The sequence below is a fragment of the Topomyia yanbarensis genome, chromosome 3, assembly GCF_030247195.1.
Source record: "Topomyia yanbarensis strain Yona2022 chromosome 3, ASM3024719v1, whole genome shotgun sequence".
NCBI lineage: Eukaryota > Metazoa > Arthropoda > Insecta > Diptera > Culicidae > Topomyia > Topomyia yanbarensis.
In genome coordinates, this window is record NC_080672.1 from 425,233,627 (window position 1) to 425,247,474 (window position 13,848).

The 13,848-nt window shown below is 35.1% G+C and overlaps 1 protein-coding gene across 2 annotated transcripts in view; it reads right to left on the reverse strand.

Annotated features, from left to right (window-relative positions):
* LOC131691160 (acid sphingomyelinase-like phosphodiesterase 3b) overlaps positions 1 to 13,848 on the reverse strand; it is a 331,188-nt gene that overhangs the window by 93,104 nt on the left and 224,236 nt on the right. The window lies entirely within an intron of this gene.

Consider the following 13,848-nt stretch of genomic DNA (forward strand, 5'->3'; position numbering starts at 1 on the left):
CGTGTATTTTTCTTTTGAAAATTTTTATGCCATTGTGTTCTTCAGACATTTTTGCACATAAAAACATCTGAAACTTCAATATAACTTGAGCAAATCCCTAGATACAGTGATTTGAAGCAAAAACTCATAATTTCTCATCTTGTTTCTCGCTATATCTACGTAACCAGGTAGAATTTCAAAATTTTGAAAACGCCACTTTGTAGAGATTTTTCAGACAAGTAATGTGGCATATCTAACTCAGTTTACCCCAAAATGGCGTATGTCATAAGATAGCACAACAGCGACGTATTGTTGTCGTTTTGTGCTTGTCCTTGTTGCTGGATTGCCCGATTCCGAATACAAACACGCCGGATTGGTGCCGCCCAAATTGAAGAGTTTTTCTACAATGCCATTATCATTACTAAACAAATTTAAGGCTAAATCGAAAAAAAATTAAACCATTCGTGCTCCTGAAATAGTTCACGAAATCATAAACTATTATTCATGTATTCGTGAACTGGTTCATGGTTCCTAGTACTTGAGCTAGGATATATCTTGCGTGCTTGTGATATTTCGAAGATATCCCTAATAATTTTCAATTTCATGCAAAATGGTCATGAAATTTCCACGGGGACTATTTCACGAAATTGAGAGTATTGGAAATAGAAAGAAAATACATTAATTTGTCACCTGATATATAATTTTTCAAGGTTCACGACAAGAAAAAATCGATAACGTCAAAAAGAAGTATAAAGGCAAGCATGTATCATAATGTATTCGAGTTTCTACATTTGCCTAAAAGCTGAGCTCCAATTTTTCATGACGAGTCGCTTTTTAGCCTGATAAGAAAATATGGCTAACGTTTTAACGATTATTAACCTATACCACGTTAGGTATAATTTTAACATTCCACACGCTTTTCATTTCTTTTTTTACTTTTACGACAATTCTTACGATATGAAACATTGGCTACCATTCTTCAAACTAAAGAAGAAGGTTTGTCACAAAATTCAAATTAGTTATACATATCAAAACGGATTACGATTTAAAAAATGTTTTCCTGTTCCAAAATAATTTCCCATTTTAAACCGATTCCAAAGATCAGCTTATTCTTTTCCGAATTCAAACAAACTCAACAAAAAAGAAATTAATGATACAATTACACAGAAAGGGTTATCCTCATCATTGCACCCTAAATCCCGGAATGGTAATCAAACAAACAAACAAAGAAGAAAAAAGTTGAATCCAACAAATTCTAATGCCATCCATCCCAGGGACTGCCAAGCGGTGAAATCAAACACATACAAAATCTTACCCACCACTGAACAGCAACAAAATTGGCTAGTTGTCCGGAAAGATTTAAAACGAACGGGAAAAAATCTTCTCCACTATGTACCTACACCCGACTAAGGACGGATCAGCCCAAACACCAACGAACGGAAGAAGAACAAAGAAGAAGAAAAAAAACACGCCAGAACCCAGGACGTGGGATTATACAAGTCGGAACTTTCTGCCGTAAGACTTTTTTAATTAATTTTACTTTCCTTTGCCTTTACGCTCTCGGCTTCCTCGGTACCCGCCCCTCCCGCAACATGCTTAATAGTGTGACGTGCAGTAAAGCTACTACAACAGGAAAGGAGTGCTTTTTTGTTTAACTTTTTGAATCACTTCCGAATGGCTGTTGTTTTCTGTGTGTACACTGAGCTGCATCGTCACACCGCGCGATAGTGCGAAAAGTTTTATTTTTATTGTGATGATGGTGACACAGAAAGGAGGACGCTGCTGTTGTAACTAAAGCTCAACAGTTAGGGTTTATTACGTCCCGGGAAATCAAACAATCCTTTGATTTCCAGGATGAAGCCGGCGAGGATGGAACGCCCTAAAAAAAGAATGAGAGAATATTGATAAAAGTTTTTTGGTGCGCTGGGATTGTTCGCCGGTGAGCACACGCACTCCTAAGGCTTTCCAGTCGATGGAAGTGAAATTAATTATATCCTTTTCTGTGCCATGGTAAGCTTTGAAACTTTTGGTATGCATACAGTTCGTTCTTTTTGATCGGATAAACCGGATCACAAACAAAAATTTTCCTAGAACCCAGACTATTTTAGTGTGAGATGTCTCTTTGGTGATAAAATAAAATAATCCAAATTGAAATTGAAATACGCAGGAATGAACAATGTATCCCTCTCGATTTATACACATAAATGCAAAAGGGATCGTCTCACCCGTTCTTGAATCCTTTTGATGCTCAACCCTTCTCGATATCAATCAATCACGGATTGAGCGCTGCCAAACAAAATTTGCTGTGTTTTTCCAAACGTAAACGATATGATTGAGTATACAACTTCCTTCCCCCTGCCGGAGGAAAACCGATTTTACTCATCGTCCAGACAAGCAAAAAAGCTACACATGTAGTCTACTCACAATAATGCTCAGTTTATTCTCCTATTTGGAAGGCAGACGAAGACGAACGGTGCGATGATGGTTCGACGGTATAAAAATAGTGCTTTCTGGGCTATTCTTCTCGGTTGGAAACTGATTTCGTTTGGCCGGCTGGAAAAATAGCAACCCTTTCGGAATGGGTTTTATTTGGGATAATGGGTAGATCCATTCTTTTGGGAAATACTAGGGTTGGGATAGAAGAGCTGTTCCAGCTCCGTCTTCCACCCGACAGGGGAAATTTCCGAACCTGTACCTCTGTGGAAAATCTTCACACATGGCGAATATTCTGAAAGAGGATGTCGGGCGATGACACATGGAGCACATTTTCCGTCGACGACGACGACGACGAGAACAATGACGATTTTCCTCGCGTACCGATGCAAGGATCCCGCTGAAACCGGTCACAGTGTTTGTTGTGGGAGCATTTGTCTCTAATAGCATTGTCGCAACTTTGCAATAAATTAATTTTCCGAACGAGCAGGTACGAAATTGATTAGATTAGTTATGAAACGAGATCTCTATAGATTTTAGTGGGATACTTTATGTCAACGCATTTTTATTAAAGCCTGGACCTAAAAACTGAGTAAATTTATACTGTTGAATTCTCCTTCAAAAATCAAGAAGAAAAGTCTTAACAGAATGCAAATTACGAAACAAATTGTGTTGTAAAAATTAAAACTTTTCTATTGCCCGGCGTGTCTATTTCCTCTCAGGGTCAGCTCGTTTGAGCTTTCTGAAGACTTATATGTGGTATTGTCATTCTAAATGGCTCTCAACCGGAAAATTGATCGTTTGTCGTACGCAAAAACTTGGCCAGAGCACTTTAGAAATCTTAACTATATTTTTATTTTCTGCTAATCAAATTTAAGACAAAAAGCATATTTTGGGTACCTGAACTAATTGTTTTGTCAGTTTTGCATGGGGCCTAGCAGTGCATGGCTGTGTATAATAGACTGCCCAGAAAAATAATGAATTTTTGAAAACACAATCGGCCCACCCCTGAGTCGATTCCTAGTCCCACCAGGAGTACTTGCTCCAAATTTGAAGCAAATCGAACAAGTCTAGCTACCGGACCAACGTGCTTGAAGTTTGTATGGGATTTTTCGACAATTTGCATGGAGAAAACCCTCTTGCTCACATTTTCGCCGCTAGGTGGCACTGTATACATCAGATTATCACCAAAAGTGAAACTTAAGAAGATAATTTTATTATCTACAACTTTGTTGAAGACTGCAAAGCGATCCGACTCCAATAGGAAAAGTTATTAAACTTTTAACGAAGTGATGTCTGACTCAGTTTTGCATGGGGCCTAGCAGTGCATGATAGTGTATCAGTACTAGGTTCTAACAAACTAAACATTTTTGTGGATTAATGGTTAGATTTAGCTGAATAGTATGTTCGGAAGAATTGCAGTACATAATACGAGCTATGCTTTGGTTAGAAAATTTTAGTTCAATCTGTGACCGCATAGATGGCGCCATCACTAACTTTTCAACGGAGAGAGATAGAATATCGAAATGTTTGGAAGAATTACTGCAATATTCCTGTTCTACAACTTTGTAGAAGACACCTAATTTCTATCTGTCTTCGTTGAAAAGTTAGTGTTGGCGCCATCTATGCGGTCAGATGTGGAACTACAATTTTCTAACCAAAACATAACTCGTATTATGTACTACAATTCTTCCGAACATACTATTCAGCTAGATCTAACCATTATTCCATAAAAATGTTTAGTTTGTTAGAACCTAGTACTGATACACTACCATGCACTGCTAGGCCCCATGCAAAACTGACTCAGACATCACTTCGTTAAAAGTTTAATAACTTTTCCTATTGGAGTCGGATCGCTTTGCAGTCTTCAACAAAGTTGTAGATAATAAAATTATCTTCTTAAGTTTCACTTTTGGTGATAATCTGATGTATACAGTGTCACCTAGCGGCGAAAATGTGAGCAAGAGGGTTTCCTCCATGTAAATTGTCGAAAAATCCCATACAAACTTCAAGCACGTTGGTCCGGTAGCTAGACTTGTTCGATTTGGCTCAAATTTGGAGTAGACACTCCTGGTGGGACTAGGAATCGACTCAGGGGTGGGCCGATGGGGGTCATTTTTTTCTGTCACTCTAGTGTATAAGTACTCGATTCCTACGAACTATGCATTTTTCTGAAATAACCGTTAGGTTTAGCTCAATAGTATGTTCCGAAGAATTATAGTAAATAATACGAATTATACCTTGGTTAGAAATTTTTAGTTCCACCTGTGACCGCATAGAGGGCGCCAATACTAACTTTTCAAAGAAGAGAGATAGAATATCGAGATGTTCGGGAGAATTACTGTAAAATGCCTCTTCTACAACTTTGTAGAAGATACCTTATTTCTATCTCGCTCCGTTGGAAAGTTAGTGTAAGCGCCATCTATGCGGTCACAGATGGAACTAAAATTTTCTAACTAAAATATGAATCGTATTATTTACTATAATTCTTTTCTTAGGTTTATGTTCATGATTTCAAGATCTTAGTCACGAATTTCGTAATTTCTGTTCACGTTATCCTGATATTTTATTACAGAGCTTACTTTTCATTTTGACATGTGACAAGACATCATACTGAACTTCATCAAATGAATAAAGCTGTTCGAGGCACTAATAGTTTTCTTATATCTACTGCTCGTACCTATTACTGGTCGCTAGCAGCTGAACATTTCATGAAAAAGTGCATGGTACAAAAATGATTCCACGTAAATCATGTACTATGAATCATGAACTAGTTCACGAATCCATGAATAATATTTCATAATTTTGTGAACTATTTTGCGAGCACAGATTGTCAAACGTATACTAAAAATCATGAACCAATTCACGAATACATGAAAAATATTTTATGATTTCGTGAACTATTTCACAATCACGAATGGTAAGTAGTGACTGTTATGTTAGGTATCATGAAACAGCTCACGAATACATGAGCAATATTTGATGATTTTGTGAACTATTTCACGAGCATGAATGGTAAGTCGTGACTATTATACTAGGATTCATGGACCAGTTCACGTATACATGAAAAATATTTTATAATTTTGTGATTTATTTCATGGGCACGCATGGTCCGTTGTGACTACTATACTAGAAATGAATTAGTTCACGAATAAATGAAAAATATTGCATGATTATGTGAACTATTTCGCGAGCACGGATGCAAGATCGTGACTAATATAGTAGGAATCATGAATTAGTTCTCAAGGATTGAAGGGATTAATGAATAAAATTCCGAGTTTCGTGAACTAGTTCACAAGAAAATATCCAGATGCTTTGATTTTGTGGACTAATGTCCCTAAATCTATGAACAACATCACGAGTTAACCTTTGGTTTTATGACTAATATTCATAAAGTTGTGAACTAGTTCACGTACAGAAAATCGATTTGGTAGTGACATGGCAGAAACCTTGACTAAACTTTTCAAAACAAAGACAAATATTTTGTCTACACGTTGTTGACTGCACAGTACAGAGAAAACTTGAAGAACACATACCAACGTCTCCATTCTGTCACGCATATGATCGCTGCTACAGTGAAGAGAAGTTTATATAGCTCATTCGAACAGATACCCATCATGTGCGATATAGCCTAGGGTGTAAGTAGGCGTTTTAACGAGTAGATGTTTGTCAATTCGGGTTCAGAGGCTACCCGTTAGCTTTTTTTTAGTGAGGCTACATCACATACATACAAATAGAATAAACAGCGGGAAAGTGGTACAAAGCAAAAGGCGTCAATGTCGATACTGAAATACCGGCGCGGCGGTGGGGAGCCAAACGATATTATTTCACTCATCGTTAGTGTGAAGCGTATATATGCCATTACACTAGTCAGCGAGTACATGTCGTCATGGTACGGGTTGGTAAGAGGTGTTTTTAGCGAATATGTTTGTCGGCTCTAATCTAGGAATCTAAAGGTAGGATTTTTTTTACTAGAAGTTTCAGGTCAGAATTGAACAAAACAAAATGCAGTGCAGTACAGCAGCTCCGAAGAGATTGCATATGATGGATGGGTGGGGGCATGTATGGTGTAAGGTGGAGAAGAAGGGGATCTTTTGTGAGATTCGTAAGCAGCAATTTAATACGAAACCAAATACTAACAAAGGCTCGTTGTGTGTGAGTGTGTGTTATCAATTTTTTTAGTGAGCGTTGCGTTCATCTCGAACTAGTTCACGAATCCATGAATAATATTTCAAAATTTTGTGAACTATTTGACAGGCACGAATTGTCAGACGTATGCTAGGGATCATGAACCAATTTACGTATACATGAATAATATATTATGATTTCGTGAACTATTTCACGATCATAAATGGTAAGTCGTGACTATTATGTTAGGTATCATGAACTAGTTCACGAATATATGAACAATATTTCATGATTTTGTGAACTGTTTCACAAGCATGAATGAATAATGGATCGTGACTAATATATTAGGAATCATGAATTAGTTCACGAATACATGATCAATATTTGATGACTTTGTGAACTATTTCACGAGCGTGAATGGTCAGTCGTGACTTTTCTACAAGAGTCATGAACCAGTTCACGTATACATGGAAAATATTTCATAATTTTGTGAACTATTTCACGAGCATGGATATTGGATCGTGACTACTATATTAGGAATAATGCATTAGTTCACGACGATTGAAGGGATTCATGAATAAAATTCCGAGTTTCGTGAACTAGTTCACGAGAAAATATTCAGAATGTTTTGATTTTGTGAACTAATGTTCCTAAATCTATGAACAACATCATGAGTTACCCTTTGGTGTTATGAATAATATTCATGAAGTTGTGAACTAGTTCACGTACGAAAAATCGATTTGGTAGTGACATGGCGACAACCGTGACTGAAGATCACAAAACAAAAACAAATGTGTCCACTATTAAAAGCGTTATGCAGGCGTTACTGAAGGGAAATTGAACATAATTATAACATGAAGGGAAATTGAACATAAACACATGATTTTTGTTCATGGTCCTGTTTTCGTAACGTAAAAACGTGATTGTTCCAGAATTCATGGCACTTTATTCACGATTTAGGGAAAAAAAATTTCCGTGTACTGGTAGTTCAATTAATTAGTTTTAAAGTTTATTTGATACAATTCAAAATTAAGTTTTTGTGTAAAATTTACAATTACTCACAATGCCTCTTAGAACAAAACACCAACGCTCTACATATACTCTCGCAGAATAATATAAATGTGCCCGCCAGAAGTTTAAGATCATGGGACTTTTTACGACTTAACTATCACAGTACTGATTATGAACAGAACGAATCCATAAGGGCGATGTGTAGTGTTTTCAATAAAGTTTATGAACATTTTGACTTCTATCTATCACAAATAGGCTTAAACGACTGAATTAGTGTATTTAGATGTAACTTAGATAATTATTTTTATTTGTTAGATGTATAACTAAATTCAACCCAATGTAATGAAATGTATTGCAATGAAATGTTATGTAATGCAATGCAATGTAATGTGCAATAAAATGTATAATATGTTTATGCCAAAGATAATGAGGTTTTAACGCGCATTTGATAGATCTAATCTTCAAATGGGCTTTTCCTCATTCAGTGTTTCATGTAGACTACGAAGGTCAAATGTAAAAATAAATAAATAAATAAGTAAATGAAAATCAAAATGGTCACGTTAGTAAAATGTTGAAAAGGTTTGTAAAACAACAAACAAACGATAGAAAACATTATTTTAAGAACACTAAGAAAATGTATCTGCTACGAATAGACATGGTATAGATTTTTTTGTAAAATATGCGAATTTATCGTATATAGGATAATTTCGAGAGAGATGCCGCGTCGGGTGAAATGCCGCACTTTCTATAACTCGTATATAAGGTTACTTTTATACGGTAATATGTTATTGTGAGTTAGGCTTTCGAAGAATTACAACACTGGAGATGTAAAATAATCCTTATTATTAACTAACAAAAATTTTATTAATGATTATGTGCGTCCAGTTGCATCACGGATTGCCGAAAGTTTTTCAGTACCGCATTAAAATTTCGTTTTTTAATTAAACACTTTTACCGTTGTCTTCCGTTTTAATTCCACTATGATGAACAAAATGCAAAATTGCACTTTTCTGTTACAGATACGTATTTCGGCTACGACTTGCAGCCTTCTTCAGTGTATTGTATCAGAATATTTTAAATTATTTTTTTTTAGAATTTTTTAAATTGTTTAATATTTTTTGGTAAATCATGTATCGGTTGAATAGCTGGGACCTTTTGGAAGGCATTCTGATCATGAGCACGGTCACCCATAATTTCTGAGGAAAATGTCGTCGTGCGGCATCTCTGCCATAAAATTGGGAGAGATGCCGCATCAAAATTGTGGGTGAGAGCCGCATTCGATGGCGGAGGATACGTAGCTAAAATGCATTTTTTTCACCTCGAAATATCATTATATGATCATTTGGGTGAGGTATAGATTATTAATAAGGTATATCCACAAACTACCGGACCTAACACAGTGACATATAGGAATATGAGTGTATTTATCAATATATTTAAAAGGGCGATATGTATCTAAGTTTTAGTTATTTCGGTTAATTCTTTAAAGTTTCAGGCACTAATTTTAGTTAACGCATTGATTTGTAGTGATGTAAATCTGGGGAATAAAATGAAAATTTCGACGAATTGATGCTCCTTAAAATGAATCTTTCAAGAATAAACCAAAGTTATATACATTAGAGTGGGACATGGTCACATGAAAAAAATAAAATTTTGCTCCGAGTAACTTTTTGGGTCCCATTTAGCTCCCAGAATAACTCTGCAAATTTTTAGCTCGATCGGTGAAACTATATTTTTGCGCCCAGGGTTTAAAGTTTACATGGGATTTTGCATGAGGAAATCGTCTTTTGTAAAAAAATTCTTCCAACAGTCATCCTTTACCACCTAAAAATAAATGGATGTCTGATTTTCGTAGGAAATTTGTCAAGGAAACAAAGTCTAGAAGACCGCGAAACGATCTGATGGTTGTGGAAAAAGTTATTAAGTAAAAACCGATTGATGTCCTGAAGATTGATGAAAATTTCACTTTTCATAGCATCAGTGCTGCTGATAGTCGAATTATATACAATTTTTTTTAACTTTTCCTTCTTATGTACAAAATAAGCCTCAATTTATCCCTTAAAAACTCTTGGGAAGTGGCCAAACAGTATAGATAAATGATTTGGAGACACATTAAGAGAACATTAAAACAAAATTGTGTATAATTGAACAACCAAAAGCAGTGGTACTAGAAAAAATGAATATTTTATCAATCGTCAAAGCATCAATCGGTTTCTGCTTAATAACTTTTTTTCTCAAGCGTCAGATCGTTTCGTGGTTTTCGAGACTTTGTTTCTTTGTTAAATTTCCTATACAAGCCACATAACGTTTTATTTTAGGAAGAAATGGGCGACTCCTGGAGGAATTATTTTGTGAAAGTTAATTTTCCCATACAAAATCCCATGTAAACTTTAAACAGTGGGCGCAAAAATATAGTTTCAGGGATGCAGCTAAGAAATTGCTCAGTTGTTCTAGGACCCAAATGGAATCTAAAAAGTTACTCGAAGCTGGAATCTAATTTATGTCCCACCCTAATATACATGCATTGTTGGAAGAAACAACCAAAAACTGCTTTTAAGGAACCCCTACCAATATATCGCTTGTATAAACATATAAATAAATAGAACCCTTAATTAAGTTACTCCAACTGAACCCTTACACAAGGTTGCAAAAGAAAAATATGTTTAAAGTGTTGAATAAAAAAATGTTTCTAGAAATGGTATTACCCCCTTAAGAACAATGCAGGTGCTGGCCGATTTATTTTTTATTGTAATCAAACTGCATGAAACTCAGCTGAAGATCCTTAATCACAAAAACATCAACGGTAGCTAAAAATACTTTTGTTCACCATTTTTCAGTTTGTGACCATGGTGCGGCATCTCACCCGCGCATGCGGCATCTCTCCCGCAATAACCTTTTTTTAAAAAATGTTCATGGTAATTTGATGATTTTTTTTCATGACATAAACCATTTCGCAGTATTTTCGAAACTTGTCGCAATTTATAAAAATGATTATATCAAATATTGAATAGTTTGCTTTGATGCATGATCGATTTTAAGAAATGTGCGGCATCTCTCCCCAAATTACCCTATATGATAAATCATTCGTAGATCTATGGTATCTTTTTCATTTTTATTACGAGTTTTTATTCGTAAATCTGCTACGAATAGGTTCATACGCGGATCCGAGCATTTTTATGCTTTGTAAAAAGATGGTTTTGTTCATTTCACAAACAAAAACCTGTTTAAATCCACCTAGCGCACAGTGGTCAAAATAAGCAATTTCATACCTTTAATTATTTTGCGGCTAAACCATAAGGTTTTGAGTTTTGGTGACCTAGGACAAATTTTTGGAGTTATTAAGATAGATTTTCAGAAGTAGACGGCCATGTTCCATAATGAAATGTAAAGGCATTTTTGAAATGAAACTTTTTACTGGAAGGAGATAGACGATTTGAGTCGTTTCGTTGTTATAAGAATTTTTCCAATGAACCCCATAAAAATTAGTTTATTTAAAATAACTTTTGTCGTATTCATTTCTCTACAACAATGTTCTTCAAAATGTTTTAGATGTTGTAAAAACCCACAACTTTGTTGAATATTTTAAGACGATCCGATGTTTATGAAAAAGTTAAAGCTGTTTTAGTTTAAAAATGTCATATTTTTTACCAAGTTTTCTAAAAAAGTTGTAAAAATATGCAAATGAAATAATGTTATCTTGAAAGTACTAACAATCTACTACAAAATCCTAAAGAAATGGTTAGTATCTGTTAATATCCAAGAATGTTATAAAAGAATGAAACGGCGAGCATTTGAGTTTTTTATTTAAGTTATTATAATCAATTAATGAGTTATTGTTTTTTTTCAAGCATTTTCATGTAGCCGTTTATTAGTTAGCGATTCTGTTTGTCGTCGAAATTAGTAAACGTAAGTTGTTGCTATTTTCGAGTAAAACCGAGGACGATACAAATAAAAATTTGCATAACAACGCAGACAACAGTTCCTCGAAAGGGGATAAGATAACTAGATCATCAACATTCTATTGTTAACCATTGCTACTTTCCCATTATTTAAGATTGAATAGAATATAAACGCACAACATTTTAGGATACCAACGGATACTAACCATTCCTTCATGACTTTGCAGTAGATTGATAGTACGTTCAAGATAATACAATATCACCTGCATATTTTTGCAACTTTTTTGGAAAACTGGCCTAGAAATATGACATCAAAGAAGCATCTCTAACTCTTTATATAAGCTTCTGAGCGTCATAAAATTTTCAACAAAGTTGTGGCGTTTTACAATATCTAAAACATTGCAGAGAATACTGTTGTAGAGAAATGAATATGACAAAAGTTATTTCCAAAAAACAGATTTTTAAAGGGTGCTAACGAAAACTTCTCGTTACAACGAATCGGCTGTAGATAGAGAGTTAGTATCTTCAGTTACATTACTAAAAATAATATTCTCTACAACTTTGCTGAAGACTCAAACTGCCTATCTCCTTTTAGTAAAAAGTTATATTTCAGAAATGCCTTTATACTTCATTTTGGAACACGATCGTCTACTTCAAAAAATTCGCCCTAATAACTCTAAAAACTTGTCTGAAATCACCAAAACTCAAAACCCTGTAGTTTAGCAACAAAATAATTAAAGGCATGAATTTTCATCATTTTGAGCACTGTGCATCAGTTTAAGAACAGCTTATGCTATAAAGAAGGAAAACATCAATTAAAATCAAAGTTTTGTTTTAAGTTGTGATTTTTGTTAAGTATTATTTTTTTATTTTTTATTTATCATTTCATGTAAAAGGGTCATTCCTCATTTTTCCCTTTTTTTTCTCCTTTCGACCTTCCTTTGTACCTCCGGCCTTCTGTTTTACGTTTCTGTTTTTTTCTGTTTTTTGTACCTGAAACACTCAGTTGCGAATGTTGTGTACGGAATGGCTAAAAATTTCAATATGATCAGAAATTTTTTGTTCTTGAGTTGGAGTCGTATCTGAGTGTAGTTTGTCGATAACTACAGAAAAGAAAGCTGAAGTAATGATTCATTAGTAAGAGTGCTTATCAGTTCAAAAAGCAGAAAGAGTTCCGGTAGACCTATAGTGAAAAAGAAGTCCAATTAATTAACCAGTCTAAAGAGAACGGCCATAACAATTACGCTTGGAGATGGGGCTGCGCCATTCGGTCGTTCAAGATTTGAACCCAACATTGGGTGCAAGTCTATGTTACCTTAGCCACACATAGTTATAGCGGGTGAATACTGAAGGGAAATCGTTTCGCGTCAGTTCGAGGCAGTACGTACCTCAATTTGCATCGGCCATCTGTTGGTGATCCGGCAAAAAGTTTGGAAACGTTACCGGTTCGCCGCCAGCAAAGGAACATACGTCTTATGTGAAATATTTAGATCAGAAAACTAGAAGTGGCAGGGTCATTGGAAACCGGCTTAAAATCTTACGGACGAATCTTTTGTCTTCTGCTAGCAGGAGTCGAGCTTAGGCAACTTCACTACGAATTGCTCAAGTCTATCAACATGCCTCATGGCAAAGACAGATTTGTCCCTCTCTACCATATGAACCGGTACAAACACATTCGTAATGTGTCGTGAATATTTCTAAAAAAGGATATTTTTTAGCTATAGACCCTGAAGAAGAATACTAAAAAAAAATCTATTGAAAATACAAACGGAAAAAGGTCAAATTTTGTTTCCATGCATTGATAACTTCGTGTCTATTTCAACGTTTGATGTTTTAGTGATAATTTTCCCCCCTTTTTGCCCATCTATTAACGAAGTTTGAATGTTACTGAGAAAAATGGTTGAACAAATCAGATTTAAAACTTGGAAGTTACGTGAAGCGTGAAGCTCGAGATTATTCGAGAATCGCCTAACCAGCTCAACCAGACGTGGATTAGATCTCATTGATACGACTATTGGCGATATAACTACAGGCCGCTTTGACTGCATTGAGTGTTGATGTGAAGTTTCAAGTGATTCAAGTCATGTTTAATTGATTTCATTAATTTTATTGATTTCGATTTTATTGTTTTTGTTCTTTCATTGACATCGCTGATTACAATGTTTTCTTTAATTTCATTTTAAACATTTCGACAATAACATCAATTTGTATGCTCTAGACAACTTTGCCAAATCAAACATATTCTACATTTCATGGTTCAACATTGAAACAAACATCTTTAACTTGTTTTTAAGTTTATTATATCTCTCGTAATTTCTGTTTGTTCCTGTGTATTCTATACGTTTGCACTTTGCGCAGGACTCGAAGCCTTTAGCACTCTTCCGATAAAATCTAGGTG